The 26725-nt window shown below is 34.8% G+C and overlaps 1 pseudogene; it reads left to right on the top strand.

The window, feature by feature from the left end:
* Positions 1–7450: 7450 nt before the first annotated feature.
* On the top strand, positions 7451–26400 carry LOC107615805 (uncharacterized; annotated as a pseudogene).
* The last annotated feature ends 325 nt before the right edge of the window (positions 26401–26725 follow it).

Consider the following 26725-nt stretch of genomic DNA (forward strand, 5'->3'; position numbering starts at 1 on the left):
CCCCTTTGGGAGAACGGGGTCCAACGTCGCACAGATCATCCAAGAACTGCAACACAGACTACAGAACTTAGAAAGAGAAGTCATCGCCTGGAATTGCTATCAACCAATGCCAAGTTTCGAAGCCCACTCAAGGACGCAACCTTAGGAGAGGCATTGTTCCAAGTCGCCAGAATGGCGAACCAACAGACGCCAAGGAAGGAGCAACCAAAGCAACCCCCACAACGAAGCGCTGATATCCCTAACAGGAAAAAGAAGGAAGCATGACGAACCCATCGTGGTGGGGGTACCCCCATTCGACAAAAGGACACTTCGATTCCGTCTACCAAAAAATTTTAAGAAGCTGATAGATATGCGTTACGATGGAACCAAGGATCCTCAGGAGCACCTGACTGCCTTCTAATAGTGAATGAATCTGGAAGGTGTTTCCGACACCGTACGTTGCTAAATCTTTTTAGTAATCCTCGCAGGCCCCATGATCAAGTGATTCAATTACCTACTTCAAGGATCCATTGCATACTTCTCAGACATCTCCCAAAAGTTCTTGGCTCAATTCACAACACAGATTGCCAAGGCAAAATATCCCCCTTAATCTATTGGAGTAACTTAAAAAAACAACGAGTTGACAAGGAAGTATTTGGACCAATTTAATTATGAATGTTTGGAGATAAATGGTCTCACATACTCAGTCGCCAGCCTTTGCCTAACCAACGAGCTGACGAACGAAGACCTTCGAAAGCACCTCACCACGAAGTCCGTTTGGATCATGCATGAGATTCAAAACATGGCTAGGAAGTACATTAACAACAAAAAAGTAAGCCAAGTGCTAGTGGCCAATAAACAGAATGCACTTAACACGGCTTAACGACCGAGCGGCCTTCCCCAAACAGCAAGGGAAGGGACCAAAGAGCAAGTAAGTAGGCCCCCCTACCCACACACGTTGGGATGTTCACGAATTACATGCCCTTAGCAGCCCCGATAGCGGAGGTATATCAACAAATAGCATACCGAAGCGTGATACCAAGGACCCAACAACTAAAGGAGAGGGCTGATGGAAACAAGTCCCTATATTGTGACCATCATCGATGCTTTTGGGGACAAAACTCAAGATTGTATGGATCTCAAGGACGCCCTCGAATAGGCTATCCGAGATGGAAATTTCCCTAAGTTTACAAAAATCATACGTGAACTGAGGAGGTCTACTCGTGACCGATCACCCAAAGTAGGAGAAGGCCAAAACCCCAGAATTGTCAGAGAAGTGCCAAGGGAAGATAATGACCTTGACCCCACCATCACCATCAATGTTGTAATCAGGAGATCCTGCAAGAAGTCCAAATCCTTATAAAAGAAAGAACTCAAGATTCTCGCGGCAATCATTTTGGAACATCAACAGCTACCCCATTCCCTAGCATCAACTTCGGCTCGTAGGACTACGAATTCGGCGACTTGGCAGATGAGCCACCTATGGTCATCACGCCAAGGTCGAACGGGTCTTGTGAAAATAATTTTAGCAGACACAAGCGCCGACTCCAACATACTGTTTTGGAATGCCTTCGATGCCTTTGGATTAAAAGACGTAGACCTCTAGAATTACCAACCCGGGCTAGTAGGATTGAGAGACTTTTTCATCAAAACATTACTAATAGATATCCAACAAAAACATAAACTCCTTAAGCTTCATAAAAACTTAACCAAAATAGTATAAACAACCGTCATCCGCCTACAAGGCAAAAGCAGAGAACCAACAAATTCAGACCATTGGGCAAGAAGTACACAAACGATAGAGCAAAATAAAATAAAACCTAAGCTTTCTTCTCGACATTAAAGTCTACAATCTTTCCATCACGGACAGCCTTAAAGGTGCCAATCCAAGAATAATCAAAGTCAGGAGAAAGGAAGGAGACTTGCAACTTCAAAGCTTCTTCGGTAGCAGAAATAACCTCCTTTGCATTCTTCATGATCTCCTTGTTCCTTTTCCTCAAACCGCTCGTCGCAACTTCGGCAGCCTTCGCCATCTTCTCGACCTCTTCAACACGATGTGCGACCTTGGAAATATGTATCTTTAAGGCCGTATCGAGGTCGATAAGACGTTGAATCTCATATCTGACCTCCTTTTCCTCTTTCTCTACCTTGGCCCTAGTGACCTCACGGCCTCCTACTTAGACAGGGTAGTCATTAAGTTGCATTGAGCTAGGCAAAGCTTCCAATCTAGCACGTGAGACTGGCTTAGGACCAACTCCGTCTTGCGAACAACCACCACTGATAGAAGCAGAGAGCGATAAACCCATTTTGCCTGGGCAACAAGATCGCAACCGGTAAAGTAACCCTCTATTGTGGGAAGCAAATGCTCATCAATGAAATCGAGGGCATCAAAGGCCTTCTCCATAACAATTGGGGAGGCAACCTATTTTCCTTCACTGCTCACCATTTCTACGTTCCTTTTCTTAGGAGGCTCCGGGTTCGGGATCTCGTGAAGATCCTCATCTCCGATCTGAGAAACTTCAATCCTCTGGCCCCATCATTACCAGTTTTTGAAGATGTGACCTCCGTGGGCTGGGGGTGAGTTTGCTCCTCCTTATCCTCCACCTTAAGGAAGGTGGCCATCAAATTCTCCATAGTTACTCTCCCTCAGCTATATTAACTACAAAAAGAAAATAGCTCTTGAGAACAACAACATTAAAGAAAAATAAAGGCATAAGGGTAAACACCTACCTAGCTACATATTGATGACTGGCTTCTTGGTCACCTATCACATGTCGGGAGTTCAACGGATTATTCCCCAAAACCACCAACAACGTGTCGGTAATATTTTTGTTCTCCTAACTCAAACCCTCATCAGTAACATTAACTAAATAGTTTGCACCGATTTCGTATTTCCAATAAGTCTGAAACCTCCGTTCTCCCTCTAAAGTCGACTATAAAGGATGATAACCTCTCCTCAGCTTCACCTTAAATACTCCTCCTTAAAACCATGAAAGGAGTCTTCAAAAAGTCCAACAACCTTTCGGTTCTGGATAGCTCAGAAGGACATATATTCCTTCTTGTGCTGACCCTCCTAAATCGAGACAGTAAGCAAAAAGAAATATAAGAAAATCTCCACCACAGTCGAAATTCAAAGGTACTCACCCACAAGCTCAAAGCACTTAATAGCTGTCTAGCTGTTAGGATGGAGCTTCGAGGAAACCATGCTACAGCGGTTTAAAAGGGGAACAAAATTAAAAAATGAGAAGTAGACCCCAATGATGCTGAACATGGGATTTTATACCCACATCAAATCCGGTACCCGAGGCGCCAAGATGTATGTAGCAAACGTGCTCCTGCGGATTGGGGAGGGAGAGTTCATAGTGCTCCTCTGCCACAGATCACACTGGTCACTCAGAGCTCCTGTAAATCCTCCTCACTAAGACGCGAGGGGTCCCCACCACATCAGAAATGCACCAATAATGAGTTCGAGGAACCCTCCATTCAAAAAGACGAGTCCCCAGGACTGACTATCAGCTTTTCTTCGCACCATACCTATATGGGGCACCACTACCATAAGCCTAATCAAAGTTATTACAAAGCAAGAAAATCTAAAACTAGAAGAGTGTAAAATTAGTTTGATGCCTTGACATCTTTAGTAATTTTTATATATCATTTTTAGTAGTTTTTTTAAGTTTAAATAGAAGCTTTTATGTTTTTAATAAAGTTTTTATATCTAATCATATATTTGGAGTTGTTTAAGAATTATTGTATTTTCAGGATTTATTTTTCTAAAGTAATCAGGATAAGAGAAATAAACAAAAAAACATAAAGTGCACCCCCAGGAGAGAAAAAAAGTTGGCACCTAACTTTAAGGATCTGAAGTATAGCGCCAGCAATCAAAGCCCAGCGCCGAAGGAAAAGTCCAGTGCCCAAAGGTGGTGCCTAGCTTCAAGTTTAGCAACGCCCAGCACCTTCAACGGACTTGGAGTGCTCAAGTCTGCGCTAGGAGTGGGCACCCAACTTCAGAGGATTTTCAACACACTGGGTGCCCAGCACCCAAATTTGGAGCCCAACTTCAACGTGAATTCTCACTCCTAGGGGTCCACAAATGCATTGAAGTCTAGCACCAAAGAATCAAGCCCAGTGCCAGGCCCATGATCTTTTTCCAGAAAGCTCTAATTCAGCCCAAAGATTCAACATTTAAATGATTAGTTATCATTAACTTCTTTTAGAAAGAGAAGATTTGGTTCTAAAATTTAGTTTCAAATTAGATTTGAATTGTTGTTTTAGTTATCTTATCCTTTCCAAGATAAGATTAGATTTAGTTTTTGGATTCGAATTCTAGGGTAGAATATAGGATATAAATAAGTGAACACATGGTTCAAAATTAGATGATAATCAGAATTCATCCAGCATCTCATTTAGTAGTTTAGTTTTCTTCTTTATCATGAGTAACTTGACTTCCTTTCTTAAAGGTTGGAAATTCTGTTTGACTTTTCATGGATTAGTAATGTGATTGTTTCTTTTATTTTGATTTATGCATTGATACATTTTTAATATTTAGTCTCATTCTTCATCTTTAATGGTTAGAAGTATTAGAAAATATTCTAATTCTGCCTTGAATTCTGTTATTACTTTGAAAAATTTAATATGGAAATTAGCCTGAAACTTTTACTCATAATTTTCAACTTGACTAGGAATAATATTTTGAAAGTTGTGCGACGTTAAATCGGAATTATGCTTAACCTATTTTTCTTAACTAATTGACCAAGAAATTGGCGATTAAATAAGTTAAAGAAAATTTGAATTGCCAAAGAATTATAATTTGATTATATATGATTTGTCTTAAAAGTATTTTGCATGAATCAAAGTAAATAAACACAAAGATTTTTTTTCTAAAAGTTAAACATCTCTGAAGCATTTAACATCTTTATTCACTGTTTCTTTCTTTAACTTCATAAGCATTCATTTATTTACACCAACACTCTCCTTCACTGTTCTTTATTATTTCAAGATTCACATTCTTCTTCTTGCAAAGGTTTGGTAGATCTAATTAGTAAGATTTGATCAAGAGTTACTTGCTCAATCCTTTAATCCTCATGGAAACGATATTCATTCACTGTGCTATTACTTAAAGCGATTTTGTGCACTTTGCCAAAATTTGAGTGTATCAAGTTTTTGGCTCATCATAGCCTAATTTTGGCAGAGAGACTATGGCACCCCCTCTAGCCTATCAAAACACCCACACCAGACGTTCCTACCCATACACTACCAAAGCAGTAAAGATAATAGGAATCAACGAATGGAAACTAAAATGCTTACTCAAAAGTCGACAAAAACGATCACAAAAACTAACAGGGGAAGCAACACAGCAAATAGACACGACAAAGTGCCACTAAAAGCAATCCAGTCCTAGGAAACGCAAGTGCAGCCCAAAAAGTAGAGGAAAATGACAGAATAGAAAAAGAAATGGGTGAAAATGATAAAACTAAGAAAAGAAAAATAGGAAAAGAGAAACAGAGTGAGGAAACTAAGAAGACATGAAAAATAGGATAACTGAAGCAATTTTCAAACAAATACACTCCAAAAAGCGCAAATGCAAAAGGACCTAGGGACAAAATGGTAAAACTAGCATAATAACATTAAATGAGTCCACTCACATTAACTGACGTGACACCTCAAAAGGTGCACACACGATCTCTAGGATCAGAAATCCCTAGGCGACCGTTCACTGCTAGGTGACCTACTAGGACAACGGACATCTAGATCCACGGAAGCGTCATCGCCAAGATCAGGCACGCCACATTTAGAGGCATTGTAATGGACCCGAATCCTGATCTCAATGGTCAAACGGTGACCCGACCACAAAATTTGAATCATTCTTTTTAGGCCCATTGATACGAGCCCTATAGGACAAACTGAGAACTGTCATATGTCAATTGGTCCAATTACAAGAGCAACAACTAAGAGAATAAAAGAAGATTTTGCAAATATGGCTAAATCATGTGTTCAGGAGATGCATCAAGAATTGGGCAAGACAATGATTAACGATTATCAAAAGTCACACGTCTTACTATTTTACAAGATGCATTGAAGACTCTCATTAGTCAAGATGAATTAAAAGAGACATCACTTTTTTAGAATTTATTCTATATTTATTTTATTTTTGTTATTTGTTTATTTTAGGCCCAATTATGATTTGTCCCATATTTTATTCTAGTGAACTTATGAGTTAGGGATTTAATTTTAAGAGGTATAAAAACCCTCTAAAACCTAGTAGCCATTTTTTTTCCTTAATTTTTATGAATGAAATTTTCTTTGAGTTTCTTTGAGAAACTTGGGTGTGAACAGGTGAGGTAGAGTGATTCCCTTAACTGTTGCATCAGGAAATCAAATTGAGGTAGAGGAGTCCCTTTCTTTGATCTTCCATCTTATCCTGGGTTATGTTTCGTATCATTTGGTATCATATTTTAGGTATTAGATTAATTTTCATTAGTCTACGTTCACCCTTTTTGTGTTCTATATAAATTAAAAAAAAAAAACTTCCAATCACGCATAGTCACTTTATCCTTACATCTTATTCTTTTCTTGTTGATTGGCTTTTAATTCCTTTTCCTAGGATTATTTTCTTTCCTTGCTGCCTTTGTGTTCATCATTATTCTTTTCGTCCTTCCTTTTTATTACTTTATTATCATTCTTCTTATTATTCGTAAAAAAAAAAAGTACGCCCTTTGAAGTTTCTTCTTATTATTAGTAAATTTTCTTTTGCCAACACACCTTGAGTACCCAAAAAAAAAGAGTACATACTTTGAAGTTTACACAGTAGTACTAAAAAAAAAAAACAAAACACAAAAAAAAAGCGTTGTGTTCTTATAAAAAAAAAGCAACAGTCTCAAAAAAAAAAAATCATTACGTACGTTATTATTATTATTCTTATTCTTATTATTTTTATTATTTTTTTATTATACTTATCTTTTGTCTTTTGTGTCTTTGTCCCTTTTTATTATTCTGTCCATCTTTTCCTCTTATCGTTGCGTCGAATTTTCTCTATCTTTTATTTTTATTTGATTTCTAAAATGCAACAGTCAAAGAGATTCAAGAGTGGTAAAAGGTAATAGTGGTAAGTTTAATAGAGGGTAAAAGCCAATTTTGAGAATAAACACGAGTGTCCATCTTTGAGTGAAACACGTGAGCGAGTGCTTGTGAGGTCCTTTTATAACATTTTTGTTACAGATTCATTGTTATGGCAGCTCATTTTGAAGATACTTTAGTTGACATGGAGTTAATGCAAAGGGTCATTCAACACTTAACTAATCGCTTGACTGAATTGGAAGCATGGAAGCAAGAGGTGACACAGACACTATCCAAGATTACTAAACAAGGACCTTTCCGGAATCGGCGTCAGAATCATGTACCTTCTGATGATGACTCTGATGGGGTTATAACACCTCGACATAAAAGTCAAGATAGCAATATCAACGCCATCAAGATGCAAATACCACCATTCAAAGGGAGAAATGATCCTAAAGTTTATTTGAAGTGGGAACGTAAGGTGGAAAAAATTTTTGCTTGTCATAATTACTCTGAGGCAAAGAAGGTTCGTTTGGCAGCAGTTGCATTCTCTAACTATGCCTTGCTTTGGTGGAATGAACTAGTGAAGACACGACGGCGGAATGATGATCACCCTATAGAGTCTTGGGATCTTATGAAGCGCCTCATGAAGAAACGATTTGTGCCTTCGTACTACTACCGGGAAGTGCATCAGAAGTTACATCGACTTACTCAAGGCTCCAAGTCCGTTGAAGACTACCATAAGGAAATGGAAATGCTTATGATTACTGCCAACATAGAAGAGGACACTGAGGTTACTATGGCACGATTTGTGGGTGGTTTGAATAGAGCAATTGCTGATGTGGTGGAGTTACATCATTATGTGGAGATGGAGGATTTGGTCAGTATGGCAATGAAGGTGGAGAGGCAACAATAAAGAAAAGCACCAAGAGGATTATCACATGCTAATCCAAAGTGGGAGTCTCATAGTGCTGACACAACAAAGACTAAGGGTGTTGAATCCAATGCATTGCTTGATGCTACGAAGAAGAAAGGTAATTCTAACTCTTCTTTTGCTACTTCTAGACATTGAGATATTAAATGCTTCAAGTGTCATGGTATGGGTCATTATGCTAGTGATTGTCCAAATAGGAGATTGATGGTTATTAGAGGAGATGATATATTGTGTCTGATTCTGATCATGGTGATGACTCTGATCATAATAGCATGCCTGATGGTGATGTTGAGTATGCAGCCCATGGTGAATCTCTTGTTGTTAGATATGCTTTGAATTTGCAGGTGAAAGAAGAAAGTCTCGAGCAACGCCACAATCTTTTTCACACTAGATGCTTGGTGGGTGGAAAAGTGTGTAGTCTAATTATTGATGGTGGGAGTTGGACTAATGTGGCTAGTATACTTATGGTGGAAAAATTGGGTTTGACATGTGTTCGACATCCTAAACCATATACGTTGCAGTGGTTGAATGACAGTGGAGAGATCAAGGTTGACAAACAGGTGACAATTGCATTCTCTGTTGGCAAGTATGTTGATGAGGCATTGTGTGATGTGGTGCCAATGCAAGCTTGTCATTTATTATTGGGGCGACCTTGGCAGTTCGACCATCGAGCATTTCATGATGGTTACACGAATCGATTCTCCTTTGATTTTAATGGTCGCAAGATCACTCTTGTTTCTTTGTCACCTAAGGAGGTTTACCTTGACCAGTTGAAGCTTCAACAGGATACCAAGGGGAACATGGGATGTGAGATCACAAAAAAATCTAAGAGAAAAGAGGCTATGAGAGAAAAGAATATAGCAAAAGGCCCAAAGGTGAGTGAAAAGAAAAAAGAGTCCATGTCATGAGAGTAGTACAAATACAAAAAAAAATTGAGAAAGTTGAGAGCAAATTGTGTTTCTCTGCAAAAGAGAGAGATTTAAAGAGTACTTTAATAGGCAAGAAAGCTTTGTTTATGGTTTGGTTTAGGAATACTTTATTCTCTGATACTGACCTTAACCTAAATTTGCCAAATAGCTTTGTCTCTTTGTTGCAGGAATTTGCCGATGTCTTCCCTACTGACGTACCACGTGGTTTGCCTCCATTACGTGGGATTGAGCACCAAATTGATTTTATTCCTGGTGCTAGCATTCCTAATAGACCAGCCTATAGGAGTAATTCTGAAGAGACAAAGGAGCTTCAAAGGCAAGTGGAGGAGTTATTAGCCAAAGGTCACATTTGGGAGAGTAGGAGTCCATGTGATGTACCAGTTTTGTTGGTTCCAAAGAAGGATGGTACTTGGTGAATGTGTGTGGATTGTTGTGCAGTCAATAAAATTACGGTAAAGTATCGTTATCCTATCCCTAGGTTAGATGACATGCTTGATGAGTTATATGGTGCATGCATATTCACTAAAATTGATTTGAAAAGTGGGTATCATCAAATTAGAATGAAACCAGGGGATAAATGGAAGACTGCATTTAAAACAAAACATGGGTTATATGAGTGGTTAGTAATGCCTTTTGGGTTAACTAATGCCCCTAGTACTTTTATGCGTCTAATGAACCATGTTTTGTGAGACTTTTTAGGTAAATTTGTTGTTGTTTATTTTGATGATATTCTCATTTATAGCACTTGTTTGGATGACCACTTGTCACATGTTTCAGCTGTTTTGGAAGTGCTTCAAAAAGAAAAATTATATGCTAATCTTAAAAAGTGCACTTTTTGTATTGATCGAGTTATATTTCTTGGTTTTGTTGTGAGTGCGAGTGGAATTGAAGTTGATGAGAAAAAGGTAAAGGCTATTCGTGAATGGCCAACGCCTAAGAATGCTTCTGAGGTACAAAGTTTTCATGGGTTAGCTGGGTTTTATAGAAGATTTGTAAAAAAATTTTCTACCATTGCTGCGCCTCTCACAGAGGTTATAAAAAAGGATGTTGGATTTAAATAGGAAAGGGAACAAGACATTGCATTTCATACCCTAAAAGACTGTTTGTGTTCTGCTCCTATTCTTGTTTTACCTAACTTTGATAAAACCTTTGAGATTGAATGTGATGCTTCTGGGATCAGTATAGGTGCTGTTTTAATGCAGGAAAAACGAGCCATTGCCTTCTTTAGTGAAAAGTTGAATTTAGCTCAGCGTAAATATTCAACATATGACAAAGAATTATATGCTTTAGTTCGGGCTTTAGAAGTTTGGCAACACTACCTCTTACCTAAAGAGTTTGTGATTCACACGGATCATGAATCTTTGAAGCACTTAAAAGGACAAGGTAAGCTTGATAAAAGACATGCTAAATGGGTGGAATTTATTGAAACATTTTCCTATGTGATTGCCTTTAAACAAGGTAAAGATAATATCGTTGCTGATGCTTTATCTCGGAGGTATGCTTTGATTACTAACTTACCTCTAAGTTATTGGGATTTGAGTTTTTAAAGGAGTTGTATGTCACTGATTCTGACTTTTCTGCTATTTATGCCTCTTGTGAACATAGTGCATTTAACAAATTTTATAGACATGAAGGTTTTCTGTTTCGTGGTAATAGAATTTGTGTGTCTGCTTGTTCTGTGAGGCTGCGTTTGTTTACAGAGACAGGACACTAAGACATGGACACAGAGACATAAAATCATGTTTGACAGAGGAGACATGGACAGAGACAGTGTGTCCAGAGACACTGAATTAGTGTATTTTGTGTCCATCCTGACAGAAAGGACACGGAGATACTAACAAGGGACACAACTTATTTTTCATTATTTTTGTTAATTTTTCATAATTATATTTTTTTATTATTATATTTTTCATCTCAAACTTTTTTGAAGGAAAAAAATGAGAATAAATTATATTTTCATAATTTCTTCTAGTTTATCACCAAACAAAATACACGAACACAAAATTTTGTGTCTCTATCCATTAGTGTCTTGTCCTGTCCTGTTCTCAGTGTCTTATCCTGTCCTGTTCTCAGAAACAAACGCATCCTGAGGGACTTACTTGTTCTTGAATCACATAATGGGGGTTTGATGGGTCATTTTGGTGTGCATAAGACATTGGATGTGTTATCTGAACATTTTTACTAGCCACGCATGCGTAGAGATGTTGAAAAATTTTGTGCTAAGTGTGTTGCATATAAACAGGCTAAATCTAAGTCTTTACCACATGGTTTGTATGCCCCTTTACCTGTTCCTATGCATCCGTGGGTTGATATTTCTATGGATTTTGTTCTTGGTTTTCCTCGAACAAAAAAAGGTCGAGATAGCATTTTTGTTGTGGTAAACAGATTTAGTAAAATGGCTCATTTTATTGTATGCCATAAAACTGATGATGCAACAAATATTGCTGATCTGTTCTTTAGAGAGGTTGTGCGTTTGCATGGTATTCCCCAAACTATTGTTTCTGATCGTGACGTAAAATTTTTGAGTCATTTTTGGAAAGTTTTATGGGGTAAATTAGGCACAAAATTATTATACTCCACTACTTGTCATCCTAAAACTGATGGTCAAACTGAAGTAGTAAATAGAACATTAGGGACCTTATTACGTGCTGCTGTTGGTAAGAATTTGAAAACTTGGGAAGATTGTTTACCTTTTATTAAGTTTGCTTATAATAGAACTATTCATTCTTCTACTGGGTTTTCTCCTTTTGAACTTGTTTATGGTTTTAATCCTTTAACTGTTTTAGACTTATTACCTTTGCCTTTGAGTGATATTGTTAGCTTGGATGTAGAAGGTAAAGCTGAAAAGGTTAAAGCAATGCACTTGAAAGCACGTGAATCGCTTGAACAGAAAAATAAGTTGATAGCCCAACGGGTGAATAAAGGTCGAAGACAACTTATCTTTGAACCTGGTGACTGGGTATGGGTTCATTTGAGAAATGAGAGATTTCCTACTCAAAGAAAATTCAAGTTAGACCCTAGGGGTGATGGTCCATTTCAAGTGCTCGAAAGGGTCAATAACAATGCTTACAAGATTGACCTTCCAAGTGAGTATAATGTATCGGCTACTTTTAATGTCTCTGACCTATCTCCTTTTGCTTGTGATGCAGATTCGAGGACGAATCTTTTTCAGGAGGGAAGGAATGATACGAGCCCTATGGGACAAACTGAGAACTGTCATATGCCAATTGGTCCAATTACAAGAGCAACAACTAAGAGAATAAAAGAAGGTTTTGCAAATATGGCTAAATCATGTGTTCAAGAGATGCATCAAGAATTGGGCAAGACAATGATTAACAATTATCAAAAGTCACACGTCTTACTATTTTACAAGATGCATTGAAGATTCTCATTAGTCAAGATGAATTAAAAGAGACATCACTTTTTTAGAATTTATTCTATATTTATTTTATTTTTTGTTATTTGTTTGTTTTAGGCCCAATTATGATTTGACCCATATTTTATTCTAGTGAACTTATGAGTTGGGGATTTAATTTTAAGAGGTATAAAAACCCTCTAAAATCTAGTAGCCATTTTTTTTTCTTAATTTTTATGAATGAAATTTTTTCAGAGTTTCTTTGAGAAACTTGAGTGTGAACAGGTGAGATAGAGTGATTCCCTTAACTGTTGCATCAGGAAATCAAATTAAGGTAGAGGAGTCTCTTTCTTTGATCTTCCATCTTATCTTGGGTTACGTTCCGTATCACCCATGATCCCAGCACCCACCGAATCAACACATCACTATCCCATATTTAAATATCGGTTATCTCCTAAAAAATTGAGAGATAAAATAGACATCAAAACATAAATAAAGCAGAATCACATACTTCTCCAAATATGTTACACACATTTTTTTTTATTAATCTTACTTATTTTAATTTGAATATTAAAATATTTGTGCAGATTACCTCTTACTTTTTACTCAATTAGACCGAAAATCACAAAAATGGACAATTAAAAAAAAACAAATCCTAATATTTTAAGTAACTCATGAACAGTTATTTATCTATAATTATTTGTTACTTTATATGATCACAATATATATTAAAACACACACTTACATGAGGCATATAGTGATCTGGCCTGACAGCTGCATTTAGTCGCACAGATATATATCTAATAAACGCAGACATTATTGGACCCTCTATATGTATTTGATGACATAAGATCTATTTTAACTTATTAGGAATTTAGAATATTTGAATTGACCCTTATACGCTATGTAGTGAACCGCAGTCATCCATTGATTGTTTATCTTCTTCGTTCTAACTATTTCCATTTTGTCCAAATTACAATGTATTTTCAATTTTTCATGCATGCATGGCATAAACAGATATTATAGGCTGTCAGCCACACCCTTTTAATTTATTTTGTGTAAACGCGTGGGATATATAATGGATTGAAAAATATTATATCATCGATAAATTAAAATTTATTATTTTTTGTTAATATTTAATTAATTTTAATTTTTAAATACAAAAACATAAATCTTAAATTTTAAATATTAAAATTTAAATTCTAATAATATAAAAACAAAATACTGATTTAAAATATTAACTAATATTAATAAAAAATATTAGCATATAATATCTCTCATAATGAAATATCTAATCTATAATTTCACTCTTACATGCATTGTACAATATAACAAGACACAATGCCTTCCAATTATAGCTAGCATGTCGTCGACATACATAGACATTTTCATGATTGAACTTTAGCACGCCGGGTCAATATTGACAATTTCATGCGGAGATAAACAACTTGTTCACATACATTCCATTATTAACATTTCTATCTTCCCTATTTTTGTTCTTTCAAGTTTATAATTATTTATATATTTTTATATATTGATGATATTATATGTATAAGTATTTTTATAACTAAGTCAAATTAAGTTCAATGAGTCCGATAAAAAAAAATGCATATATACGGCATCATTTTTTTTTCAGCGCTTTTGTAGTAAAAAAATTTATATTATAGAACACGAAAATTTGTTGATATAAATTTTACTCATAGCACAAACTTATCGATATAATATAGAATTTTTTTGTATATAATACATAAATATTTGCACATAATACATAAATTTTTGTTACAAATGTATTTTAATAATTGGGTGAGTCAATATTTGGTTCTCTGACAAATTTGTATTGCACACCAAAATTTATGTTACTATAGACTTTTTTAGGTCATTCTTTAAAACCGTGATTATAGACCCTTTTAGGTTATCCCCTAAAACCGTGATCATTGTCCCTTTTAGGTCATTTTTTTTTTCAAAAACAGTGACCATATACCCCTTTTAGGTCACTCTCCAAAACTGCGACCATATATAAAACCTTTTAGGTCATCTTTTAAAACCGTGACCATAAATCTTTTATGGTCACAATTTTTTACCGTGACAAAAAAAAAACTGTGGGCATAGATCCAAAATGTTGTAGTGTTGAGTGTTAATATTTGGGATGTGTGCATGGTCCTTCAAAAATTTTTCTGCTGAGCACCAAATGTATTTTGTGTGACGTCGATGACGATAATGATAATAATAATGAAAGTGAAGAAGCGCAACAAACTTGGTGGAGGACTTAATTTAAAAATGCTTAAACGTCTAATTTTATTGTTTATATATTATTTAAATTTTAAAATAAATGATTTATGCGATAATGTTAGAATTTTTTATAAAAAAATCTAAAATAACAAAAAAAATTATTTTTTTATTTTGTTTATAATTACAATTGAAATAATTAAATAATTTTAGATATAATAAATATATAATTATAAATGTTATACGTATAAAATTATAAATATAAAATTAAATAATAAAATAATTTTGATTATTGTCTCTTAATATTACCGATTTGAGAATTAGAGATTTTAAAAGAGAGAAATTTTTTTTAATCAGATTACTCATTACTTAATTATGTAACATCTTTAATGTCTAGAAGCTATAGGATTAGGCGATTAGCATGTGTTGTGAATCCTCAAAATGTAAATATTATTTAACATATAATAGTGTAACTGCAGTTACTCTATATGCACACGTTTGGCATCCTTTTGTTATGTTCAACATGAGAAATGTTCAAGAGCTCAAGGGAAACACTTTTTAGTGGTTTGAACTGTTACGTTCACAGGTGACTTCGTATCCTACCTATATAAAGTTGCTTTTGTTTATAAATATAGGACATTGAAATAGAAACACAGAGATATAAAATTATGTTTGATAGAAAAAATACGAATAGAGACAATATATTCAGAGATATAGTATATTTTGTGTCTATCTTAACAGAAAGAATACAGAGATATTAATAAATGACACAATTTATTTTTTATTTTTTTATTATTCTTGTTAATTATATATTTTTATATTTTTTATTATTTTGTTCTAGTTTATCACCAAACAAAATATAAGAACACAAAATTAAATTTTATAATTTATTCTAATTTATTACCAAACAGATACAAAAACACAAAATTTTATATCTTTATTTTTTATATCTTATTTTTAGTATTTTATCTTATCCTATTCTTAAAAACAAACACAATCAAAAACCGATAAAAACAAAAAACACAACCCCAATAATAATGGAAACACACCCATTTCTAAATATTTATTCCACATAAATACGACATTTTTAATATAAGGATAAATTATTTTTTTATGCCTTGATATTTTCACTACAAGAAAAATACCCATTCAGCCATACTTTTTTTAAGCTACATTTGAAAAGCGTAGCCTATTCATAGAATAGGCTACGCTTTTCTCCGTGTTGCCTTTTTATAAGAGAAAAGGATACACAAATGCGGCATCATTTAAAAAGCGTAGCCTTAGGTATTATAGAAATCACTTATAAAGCGTAGCCGTAGGTTGATATCTATAGATTCACTTTTCGTATCAAAGGAGACGCTTTTAAAGGGTAGCCTATTTTTAAGTTTTGGGTGCACTTAAAAAGTGATGCCTAATGTATCCAGAGCAAAATACTTATCACTTGGTAACTTTTTTTCCTCTTTTACGCGAAAAGAAACCTACACTTAGCGAAAATTTTGTCAATTCCCTCCTAGGTCATCACTCCCCACCAAAGCCCCTTCATCCTTGCACTGACCCGTGAAGAAACCCTCTCACCACACTCGCCATCGCCACTGACCACCCACCATCGCGCAGAAACCCTCTCACTGCACCATCGCGCAGAAACCCTCTCACTACAGCATCGCGAAGAAACCCATACTCATCACCACTCACTACAAGAAAATCACTCCTGTTCGCCCTCACCATCGTCATCTCTGCGCTTCTCACCTTCGCCAACCCTGTCGCGCACAACCCTCACCGTCGCCACCACTCACTCATCTTCATCACTCACCACTCACCACGCCGTCACTCATCTTCATTGTTGCTTCTCTTTGCTACGCACTCACATCAGGAAGACTCTGCCTCAACTGAAAGCCTCTCATCAGTCGCTCACCATCGTCAAAAAGGTATGTATTCACCTTCATTTGGTTTCTAAAATCTGAGAGGGTAGGATTCCGATTTTAGGGTTGCAATTTGGGGGTTTGGTACAAAATCCTGTGAACTCGTGAATTGATGAACATGCATGCTAATGTTGTGGTGCAGTAGAACTAGTGAATTTGGAGGTTTCATTCTGTTAGTGTTGCACCGCAGAGTTTACTGTGACTTGTTGCTAAAATTTTATGGTTTGTCTGCTCCTGAAGGTCCACTTACGGAGGTTTGCTTCTGTATGATTTTTGGTGCAAAATAATTAGAGCTGTTAACATTTATTGTCTAAATTGAAGTTGCTAAAACAAAGATTGAACTGGATGTACAGAGTGTCCATAGCAGAAGCTGTGTTATTATATTTTTTGCTTTTATGCACAAACCATTCTTTTGTTAAAATTGTCTTGCCTACTAATAAATTATGAAAACCAAGTAGGGAAATTGTTTGAGATGATTACTCTTTTTATATAAAAAACAAAAAGATTTTAAAGGATTCTAAAACAAGTATTCTCATAAAATCTTCTAAAGAAACAAATTCTTGTAAAGAGACAGGGTATGGACTTCCATTTTTAACAAATAAAATAAACCTTGAACTGTGAAACGCTAGATCAACAGAAATCAAACTTTCCAATGCAGAAGATTATTGTTTTCATTGTTTTATCTTTGGAATTTTTGTTATTCGCAGATTTTGATAGAGAGTATTGATCGTGTCTTAGAGTTTGTTAAATGAAGTAAGGCAATCAACCCCACTGTTGCATTGGAGACAGCTACAGCCTTGCAAGTATGTGTGTTTTGTCTCTTTCTTCTAATCATAATAGAAATTTGATTTAAAAGAAGACCAAAACATTGTGTTTGTTCCTGATTTTGCGTATATTTGTTTTGTCTTTCAATTACACTTAGTAAAAATGAAGACATTTTTAAATTTATTGGCTTGGAAGGCATAAAAAGGTTTATTTTTCAAAATGGGAGTCTTTAACTTTACATGTAATACATGTGTTCCACATTAGAAGTTTCACTGCTTATGCCATGGGGTTTCTAAGGAGTAAGGATCCACTAATTCTGGATAACAATTTGAGGGAACTAGGTGCTAAAATTATATAAGACAATTGGGCAGGTGTAGTTCCCTTTCTGAAGGTGAATTTGAGGATTGATTTCTCTCTCTCTCACACACACACACACACAATTAGTATTCATAGTTTTGGGATTAAAGAGGTATATTTTTGTTAGAATATGTTTCTGCACTATGATATTATTTTAAATCTTGTACTTAGCTATATTTCTAGATCTCATGCTTTTGAATTTCTCTAAACTTTGGTTGCTGCAACTTATTGTGTTTATCCTTTGATTAAATGGCAGTAGTAGTTTTATATCTAAGTAACCTTTCTATTGAGTATGCTTATGCTCAAATAAGTTAGGCTACATAATGTATTTATTGACCAGTCAGCTGTTTGATTCTTGGATCTGTGAATGATTGTTGCTTTCTTAATCAACACAGTTTACTTTGTAGTGGTAAATGGTAATGTTCCAATAAACAAAAATCAAGTACTAATGGGGACTATTATTCATTTTTCTAGAGTAGTTTACTGATTTTATGTTGTTAATTGTTTCACTGCCATTACATGAATGAAATGAAAAATACATCAAGTAGCAATATTATTGATTGTGTTTTACATACACGACTTGCACTCCTATTTATACATTAATAATATGAGTAACTAACAGCTTTGCCTAATATGAAAAATCTATTAGATTCTTAATTGCCTTAACAGTTTTATTAAGTCACAAGCTAACTAACCATTCTCTACACTACTATCCTTTACAAGGCTCAATTTCATCCCTCCAATATAAAATCCTAAACTTCAAAATGAAAAACCACATTAATCTTCATCTTCTCTTCCGTTTCTGTTAACTGCTACTGCTACTATTGTACTTGTTTTGCTTTTTGAGTAATGATGGGCGAGTTATTCCATCATTCACAAATCATAACATAACATTGTGTCTCCGTCTGTCTTCCTCATGAATTCACAGATAGTAGAGAGAGGGTAAGGAACAGAGGAATAGCCAAAGCACCAGGGAGCAAAAACAGGAGCGTTCTTCAAGTTTTGGCTCTTCATCAATCATAGCACCAAGAGAAAGAAAATGATGGCCAAGGAGGGAGCTGACTGAAGCTTAAGAGGGAGATGCGTTCGACTCACCCAACTGTTCTTCGAGTTTCTTTGCTAGGTGAGGACAGCGACTTCATCTTCTTTCTTTTCTCCTCTAATTCAAAATTCTGATAATTCTCTTGCTCCATTTTTTCCAGTTTATTCAATTTCTTTTAACACAACTACCACCACAAGCAAAGAGAGGTGAGTGATTTTCTCTCCTCTATGTTTAATTTGGTCGAATGGCCTTGTGAAATGTAACCAAAATTCTGGTTCTTGGAACGGTTAAGGTTTGGGCTCAAGAAAAAAACAGGGACAAGTCTTGTGTATTTGATCAACAAAGAGGTAAGGGTTAGAATAGTTAGATATTGATTTTAGCTGTATTTGGTGATTAAATGGCAGAAACCTTTCCATTGAGTATGCTTATTCTCAAATAAGTTAGGCTACATAATATATTTATTGACCAGTCGGCTGCTTGATTCTTGGATCTGTATGTGAATGATTGTTGCTTTCTTAATCAGCAGTTTACTTTGTAGTGGTAAATGGTAATGTTCTAATAAACAAAAATCAAGTACTAATGGGGACTATTATTCATTTGTCTAGAGTAGTTTACTGATTTCATGTTAATTATTTTTGTTGCATGTGGATTATATATGCTGCAGTATTTTCGTGGCTCATGGCAATTTATCAACTATTGTCAACTATTGAGCTTCATGTTCCTAAATATTCCTATCATTGAATTCAGCATTTCAAAGTTTGTTCTTTCTCTGAGACTGTGCCAACTGGAGTTAAAATTTGAGTGAAGCAAAAGGAACATATTTGTTCTTTATCTTACCTTCTAATAAAGAATAGAATAGTGTCCTTATGTTTATCAATTTGCCTGGTTTTTATTTTTGACATTAACTCCACCTTAAACAATTTTGATACTCACACTTATTCACTTACAAAATCCACCAATATCATGGTTTTGCAGATTGACGAAGAGCTTCTTCAGGAAGTGGTTAATATGGGATTTGACAGAAATCAATTGGTTGAATCTTTATGCAACAGGATCCAAAATGAGGTCTGTGCCCTTCATTCTCTCCTTTCATGTCTTCTTGATTGTCTCTTATTATTATCTATATATTTCTGGTACTGTGGCAAACTACTTGTTATTGGATAACTGGTTCCATGTTTCTAGTGGCTATCTTGGAGCTGAGTTTCAAGAGATTATGGTTGACTCTTTACCTTAGTTGACTCTTTTAAGTCTTAATAGATCTAATAATATCTCTTCCTCTGCTCAATATCTCCCACTTATTTATTTATTTTCATGTGGTTTTGTTGTTACCATGTTTGGTTAATGTGAGTGTTGAGCTGAAAAAGAGTAATGTCTGTGTTCTTTTAGCAATTGACTAATGTTGTTAGGACTCTTTATTTTTAATGTTTTCCTTTAATTTTTTAATATGAAGCGAATGACCCCTTTTGCCTTTTGAACATTGAGGTTACTAAGGAAGAGCTTAATGCAAAAATGAGAGAAAAAAGTTTCCAACTTTTGGTCTGAAAAAAACCATGCAAAATTTCTAACATGTTTGTGTTTTGTTTTGTGGCAGATGGGATTGGTGATGATTTGTTTAAAGAGCTATGGAGGCTGTGCAGGGCCATTAATGGATGTTCCTTGTGTTCAAGACAGAGTTTTCTATTTCCCTCAGGGTCACATTGAATTGGTATGATATACACTTCTTTTCCTTGTTTCTGATTTTGTTTGTGAATTTCATTTTTTCCCATTTTTGTGCTATGTATGCTTTCAAATTTAAGCCTTAAGGAGTTTAGTAAGTGTTATATAATTTTGATTTTTTTATTTTGTAGTTGCCAGAACCTACAGAACAAGATTTGAGGCAGATGAAAAACCAGAAATCTCCCAAATACGATCTTCCGTCAAACAAGATATTTAAAGAACAAGATTTTTTTCTCTTCTATCAGAAGGTTAATAACTTTTATTAGAAGATACTTATGTAGGATACAATATTTTAGTTTTTTATAGTTTATTAGTAGTAAATTCTAAGTGGTCTAATGTATATTTTGATATGGGTATGTTTAATTTAGTGTGAGATGTATGAATACTCATTTATGATCATCCCAATATTTTTAGTTCATTATAAATATATTTTGTTAAAAGATAATTTTTATTATTTAAAGAATATTGTATGGTATTATTATGTATTTATTCTTATTTTATAATTTTTAACTAATTTAATTAAAAAAATAGGATTATATATATAATCATATTACTAAATATTAGGTTTTAGAAAAAAAATTATTAGAATATATATATAGAAAATAAAAAAAAACAATGAGGGACCTAAGGCTACACTTATATACAGTAGTTATAGTATACAAAAAAAAAAGAGGGATCTAAGGCTACGCTTATAAAAAGTAGCTATGGTATACAATGTGGCTACGCTTTAAAGTGATGCAGTAGCGTTAAAAAGCGTAGCCTATTCTGGAAAAATGAAAGCTAAAAAGCGTAGCCTTTGGTCTTGGATAGCATCACTTGAAAAGCGTAGCCTATTTCCAAATGCCAAAAGCGTAGCCCTTGGTGCAGAAAAGCGTAGCCTTTGAGAATAGGCAACGGTCGAATAGGAATCACCCCAAAAAGCGTAGCCGTAACCTAAGGCATCATTTTTTTTTCACTTTTGGCTACACTTTTCAAGTGTACCTGAATGTGTGTTTTTCTTGTAGTGTTTGGTTAAGTTTTAAGTTTGTCGGTAATATTTAAAATATCATATTTTATTTCAATAAATATTTTATTTTGTTTTATTTTTGTTTTTTAATCAAAATTTAAATTTTTTACTTTTAAAAAAATATTTTTCTTTATTATTATCTTTTGTTTATTTTTTATTCTTTTATTATTTTTACTTTCAAATCACTAGAACTACCACTGTTACCATTACAATTATGATTTTTGATGCTACCTAAAAAATATTATAATGAAAAAAGGGTATTTTGATAAAAAAAAATTTTAATTTTATCTAGATGACTAAAATAAGGTGTTCCAAATATTAAAGACAAAATTATGACTTAATTCAAATGTTAGGGACCAAAATAATATGTTATTCTTAATATATATATATTGAGATATCTACTATTTTTATTTGTCTTATATTTATTTTTTTAACTAAGGAAAATAATAATTTAATGAGTAAAGTATCGTTTTTGTCTCAAACGTTTGGGGTAAGTTTTAAAGTTGTCGCTAACGTTTGAATTGTCCTATTTAAGTTTCTAACATTTCAAAATTGACTCAATGTTGTCCGATCCTGCCGTTAAGAATCTGTTAACGAAATCGACGGCGGAACAAAATTGAAATGATTTTGAAACGTTAGGGGCTTAAATAGGACGCACACGGGAGACAAACATGATACATAGAAATGAATTTTAATTTTATCCATCACTAATATCAATCTTTTATGGTACACAGTTGTTCAATTTTTTTTTAATCACATTTAAATAAATTACACTTAATCACGTTACTTTGATTCTAAATAAATTTCTTTTTTTATAATTTTAATCTTAAAGATTTTTACTCATCATGAAATGTTTGTAAAATGACTAAAATCACATTACTTTATTGTATATGTCTCATTTTTTTCCAATAAATTTATGTACTAGTCATTCTACAAACATTTTATCCTGAGTAAAAAATATAAAAGAATAAATTTGTTTAGAATATAATTAACGTGATTAAGTGTGCTTCATTTAGATGTTATTAAAAAATAATTGAATAACTATGTACCGTAAGAAATTGATATTATTGAAGGATAAAACTAAAATTTATTTCTATGTATCATTTTTGTGCCCAATTGTTCATCCTATTTAAATCCCTAACGTTTTAAAATCGTCTCAATTTTGTCCCGCCGTCAATTCCATTAACAGATTCCTAACGGCAGGATAACATTGAGTCAATTTTGAAATGTTAGGGACTTAAATAGGACGATTCAAATGTTAGGGACAATTTTGAGACTTATTCTAAATGTTGGGGACAAAAATGATACTTTACTCTAATTTAATTCTAACATGTCATGAAACTATTTATTAAAAAAACTAAAATAATTGGATAATAAATTATTATATATCTATCAACGATGTAGAGAATAGAGAGGTTACAACAATCGGTATTTGTAAGGTTACGATATAACTCATCAACACAAAAGTTCAATCCAATATTGATGGATATCAGTGACTAAAAGAAGAGGGGATTGAATCTTGGCCTCTTTTAATTTGCTTTTAAACTTGGATTTTGTTGAGTTATCTTGAATAGAAGACTGGAGATATTTCATATTTGTCTCTGGACGAGTTAAGAGCCAAAACAGAGATACAAGCAATGTATGATGCAGAAAAGTGTAGAAGGATAGAATAAACAGGAGATTATTTAGTTTTGTCTCCTATTATGCAGAACCAGAAATAGAAAAAAGAAAGAGGAATGACACATAGATATATCCTGGTTCAACTAATCAGTGCAATGTAGCTTACATCCAGTCTCCATCACAACAGTGACGGAATTTCACTATCTTTCAATAGATTACAATAACCAATTCTCCCTAGGATTTACTGTCGAAAAAAAATGATGGTAACTCACCAAAACGATGCGTTTCATTAAACCATTGTACTGGCGGATTCATGTATGAGCATCTTTAGTTGTTTTTAGTTATTACTTCTTTGAATAAAGTTAGTGATTTTCTTAGTCTTATTTAGATTCATATGCTTTTAATCAATGTTTCTTGGAGTTTCTTTGAGCATTGATTTATGTAGGAAAGTGTTGAAAACTTGAAGAAAAAGAATAAGGAGGAACCAAGAATTGAAGACGAGTGCAAAGAAAATTCGTGGATGCTGTCAATCCTAACCTCCTCACACTCCAATGTGCATAACTTGAGGTATAGAGGTCCAAATAATGCACTTCTAGTGGCATTAGAAAGCCAATTTTTAGAGCTTTCCAGCTATATATAATAGTCCATAACTTTACTCTAGCATCACGGCGCTAAATGCCAATTCGCGTCCCACCTTCGGATTCTTGCAGGAATCTTAGCGCTAAACGCTACCAAACTGGCGCTAAATGCCAGATGCGTAGCACTAAGTGAGAAATTAGCATCAATTGTGTGGTGGTGCTAAATGCCAACACGGCCCAAGCCCATAAATAGCTGATTTTAAAGCGCCGTTTCTGGCTTTCTCTTCTATTTTTCTTCGTTCCTTTTTTTATTTTACACACAATTAGGATTTTATTTTCTCTGCATCATGAGTAACTAAACCACCATTGTTAAGGTTAGGAGTTCTATTTATCTTGATGGATTAATACTATTGTTCTTCTATTTTGATTAACGCAATGGTTTTTATTCAAGAATTGAGTTTCGTTCTTCATCTTAAGGATTAGAGTGTATTGAAAAATAACTCTAATCTTAATTGAATTCCTCTGAATCTTGGAAAAGTTAATCTTTGGAATTAAACTAGAAACCCTTTCTCATAATTCTTCAATTTTCTGAAACTAATTTGATAGGTGACATAAAATCAATTAGGATTGGTTCTTGAGAATTGTGTGGCTTTTAAATAAAAAATTGTATTTAATCTCGTAACAAAATTAATTGTTCAAGGAATTGAAGGTTGATTAGATTAGGAGAAATTGGATTGCCAAGGGATTAGGGTTCAATTACTTAAGGTTTTCCATGAATTATATCGTTGCATGATCAAAGTAGATAATGATAATTGTTAATCTGAAAATTTAAATATCTCCGACACCTTAACTTTTTTCTCATATTATTTCCTCACACGTTTACTGTTTGTTTTATTTAATTGACTATTTTATGCTATTTGCTTTTGAAAACCCTCATTTTTACTTATCTAACTAGAATAATCAATTGATCATCGCTTGCTTAATCTGTTAATCCTCGTGAGAATGATAACTCACTCCTGTGTATTACTTGGTACGATCCGGTGCACTTGCTGATAGTTTATGCACTTACTGTTAGATTTAGCATCGCGGAATAGTGGCGGATTTACCGTTGAATTTACCGGTAGTAACAACGTCGAATTTGTAAGGTTAGGTAACTTCCAGCGGATTTTAGTTTCCGACAGTAAATCCACCGGTAATATTTGGTGGGAAACAAAAATAAATTGGTGCATCCTTTAGGGTTGGATTTGCCTTTAGATTTTTCCAACGATAAACGCACTTAGTGAAACGCTGTGTTTTAGAGACCCGTAATGGTTTACTGTCAGATTTTTTTCGGTAATTGGGCTGTAAATTCAAAATGCGAACCCTCTTTCCTCGTCATTTGAATTTCACTCTCTCTCTCATTCATCCATTTTCTCCCTTCTCCCTAACACCACCATTTGCCGCCACCAAAACCACCACTATCATAGCCCTCTCTCCGTCGCCATCAACCCACCACCAAGACCTCTCCCTTCTTCTTCTTCTTCTCTTGTTGCCATTTCACCATCAATCTTCTCCCTTCTCAGAAATTTTGTGCCGTACCACAAAGCCAATACATGCAAGCTATCAAGCCATTGTTATTCATACCATTATTGTGCCGGTGCTGCCTAGCTTCGTCGCAAGTCCATCCTTCAGAACAGCAGAAGAGGGAAGCCCCTGTCCTAGTCTCCTGGCAAGTTCCCCAGCCTTCGGCAACCAACGTTTGTAGCTTTTCACTCCAGCAACAACATAGTGCCATTGCAACCCCTCTCTTCTCTCTCTTCTATTCCATCTGTTGCCCTGCATCACAGGTTTTTTATTAAACTCTGTTTAGTCAGTATCGGTTCATTAGTTTGGTTTTAGTTAGTTTAGTCAGATTTAATTTTCTGTTTTAGTGGATTTTAGGTTGTTCAGATAGGTTAGGTGTAGATTACTTGGTTTTGAGATTGCTAAAAGTGGTTGAATTGTCTTATTATGTTGATTCACTATATTACAATTGATTTTGTTAAGATATGGCTATTGGAATTGCTACATTCTGCTTGATTGCTGCTTGTTTTGTGTTAATTGTTGCTGGTGTGCTTGTTGATTTGGAATTGGGATCGTATATTGATGCTTGGTATTGATTTTTGCTTGTTTGATTAATTTGGCATGCCAAATGTGAGATAATATGCCTCAAAAAGTTCTAAATAAAAATTTAGTTCAATCTTTAAAAACCAATGCTTGGTTTTACATGATTAGTGTTATGATGCATTGATGTGATTGTGGATGTTTCTAATTTACCAAGTTTTGTTTGATATGATGGATTACTCGAGATGTTATTTCTCATTAATTGAGTTTTGAGTATATGTGTTATGTACAATTTCTATGATTGGGTTATTTGAAAATTAAATTTCGCTCACAACATCACATACTCTAAAACTCTTATTTTGCATAATCGATCACATTATATCAATTCTTGAATGGCCTAAGTGATTATTGAGCTTCTTGTTGATTGTTTTCTTATTTTTAACTCGCCAATATTTTAAAATCATCTTAGGCGCACTAATTGAGTTGAATTTGAACTTTGAAAAGTGTTTGGATTATTGAATTAAATTGCTGAATATTGTTATTGGAGTTGTTTGAAATTATCTGAATTATGTTAATTCACTGTGTTACGGCTGATTTTGCTCTTTCCAGACATGATGACAGGTAAAGATATTGCGAATCAGGCTAGTGGTCGTAGTCGTGGTCGTGGTAGAGCGAGGGTTTCTTCCGGTGCCCCCAGGAATTGTAGATCCTATCTCTCTATTTCGACTACCTCGATGATGTCACAGATTGCAAGTTTAACGGACCAGCCATTCATTATGGTCCCTAACCCCAACTACGTCCCTCCATCTACGGTGACGACACCGCCTCCATCTACTTAGTAGACCAATGCCATGGCGACGCCGCCTCCAGCGACAGACACCGCCGATGGTCCTGATGCTTCAGTCGTCGATCCCGATGCGGTTTGGTGCGAGACCGCCTCAGCGTGGTACAAGAATCACGTATACGACCTGGGTTAGTTCTTTGCCAGCAGCTTCCACACCTTCACGATGAAGCCATCGTTTGTCTCTGCCACCAGTAGATCCATAGACCTCGAGGAAGGCATTCATATGAGGCTGCAGGTGCAGAAGTGGCACCAAACTTCATCCAACCCAAGTTTGGCACCAAGGAGCTCACCTGCAGTCTTCACCAGCAGGCTCAAGATCT

Source organism: Arachis ipaensis, chromosome B9 (genome assembly GCF_059453495.1).
Source record: "Arachis ipaensis isolate K30076 ecotype BB chromosome B9, ASM5945349v1, whole genome shotgun sequence".
Classification (NCBI taxonomy): Eukaryota; Viridiplantae; Streptophyta; class Magnoliopsida; order Fabales; family Fabaceae; genus Arachis; species Arachis ipaensis.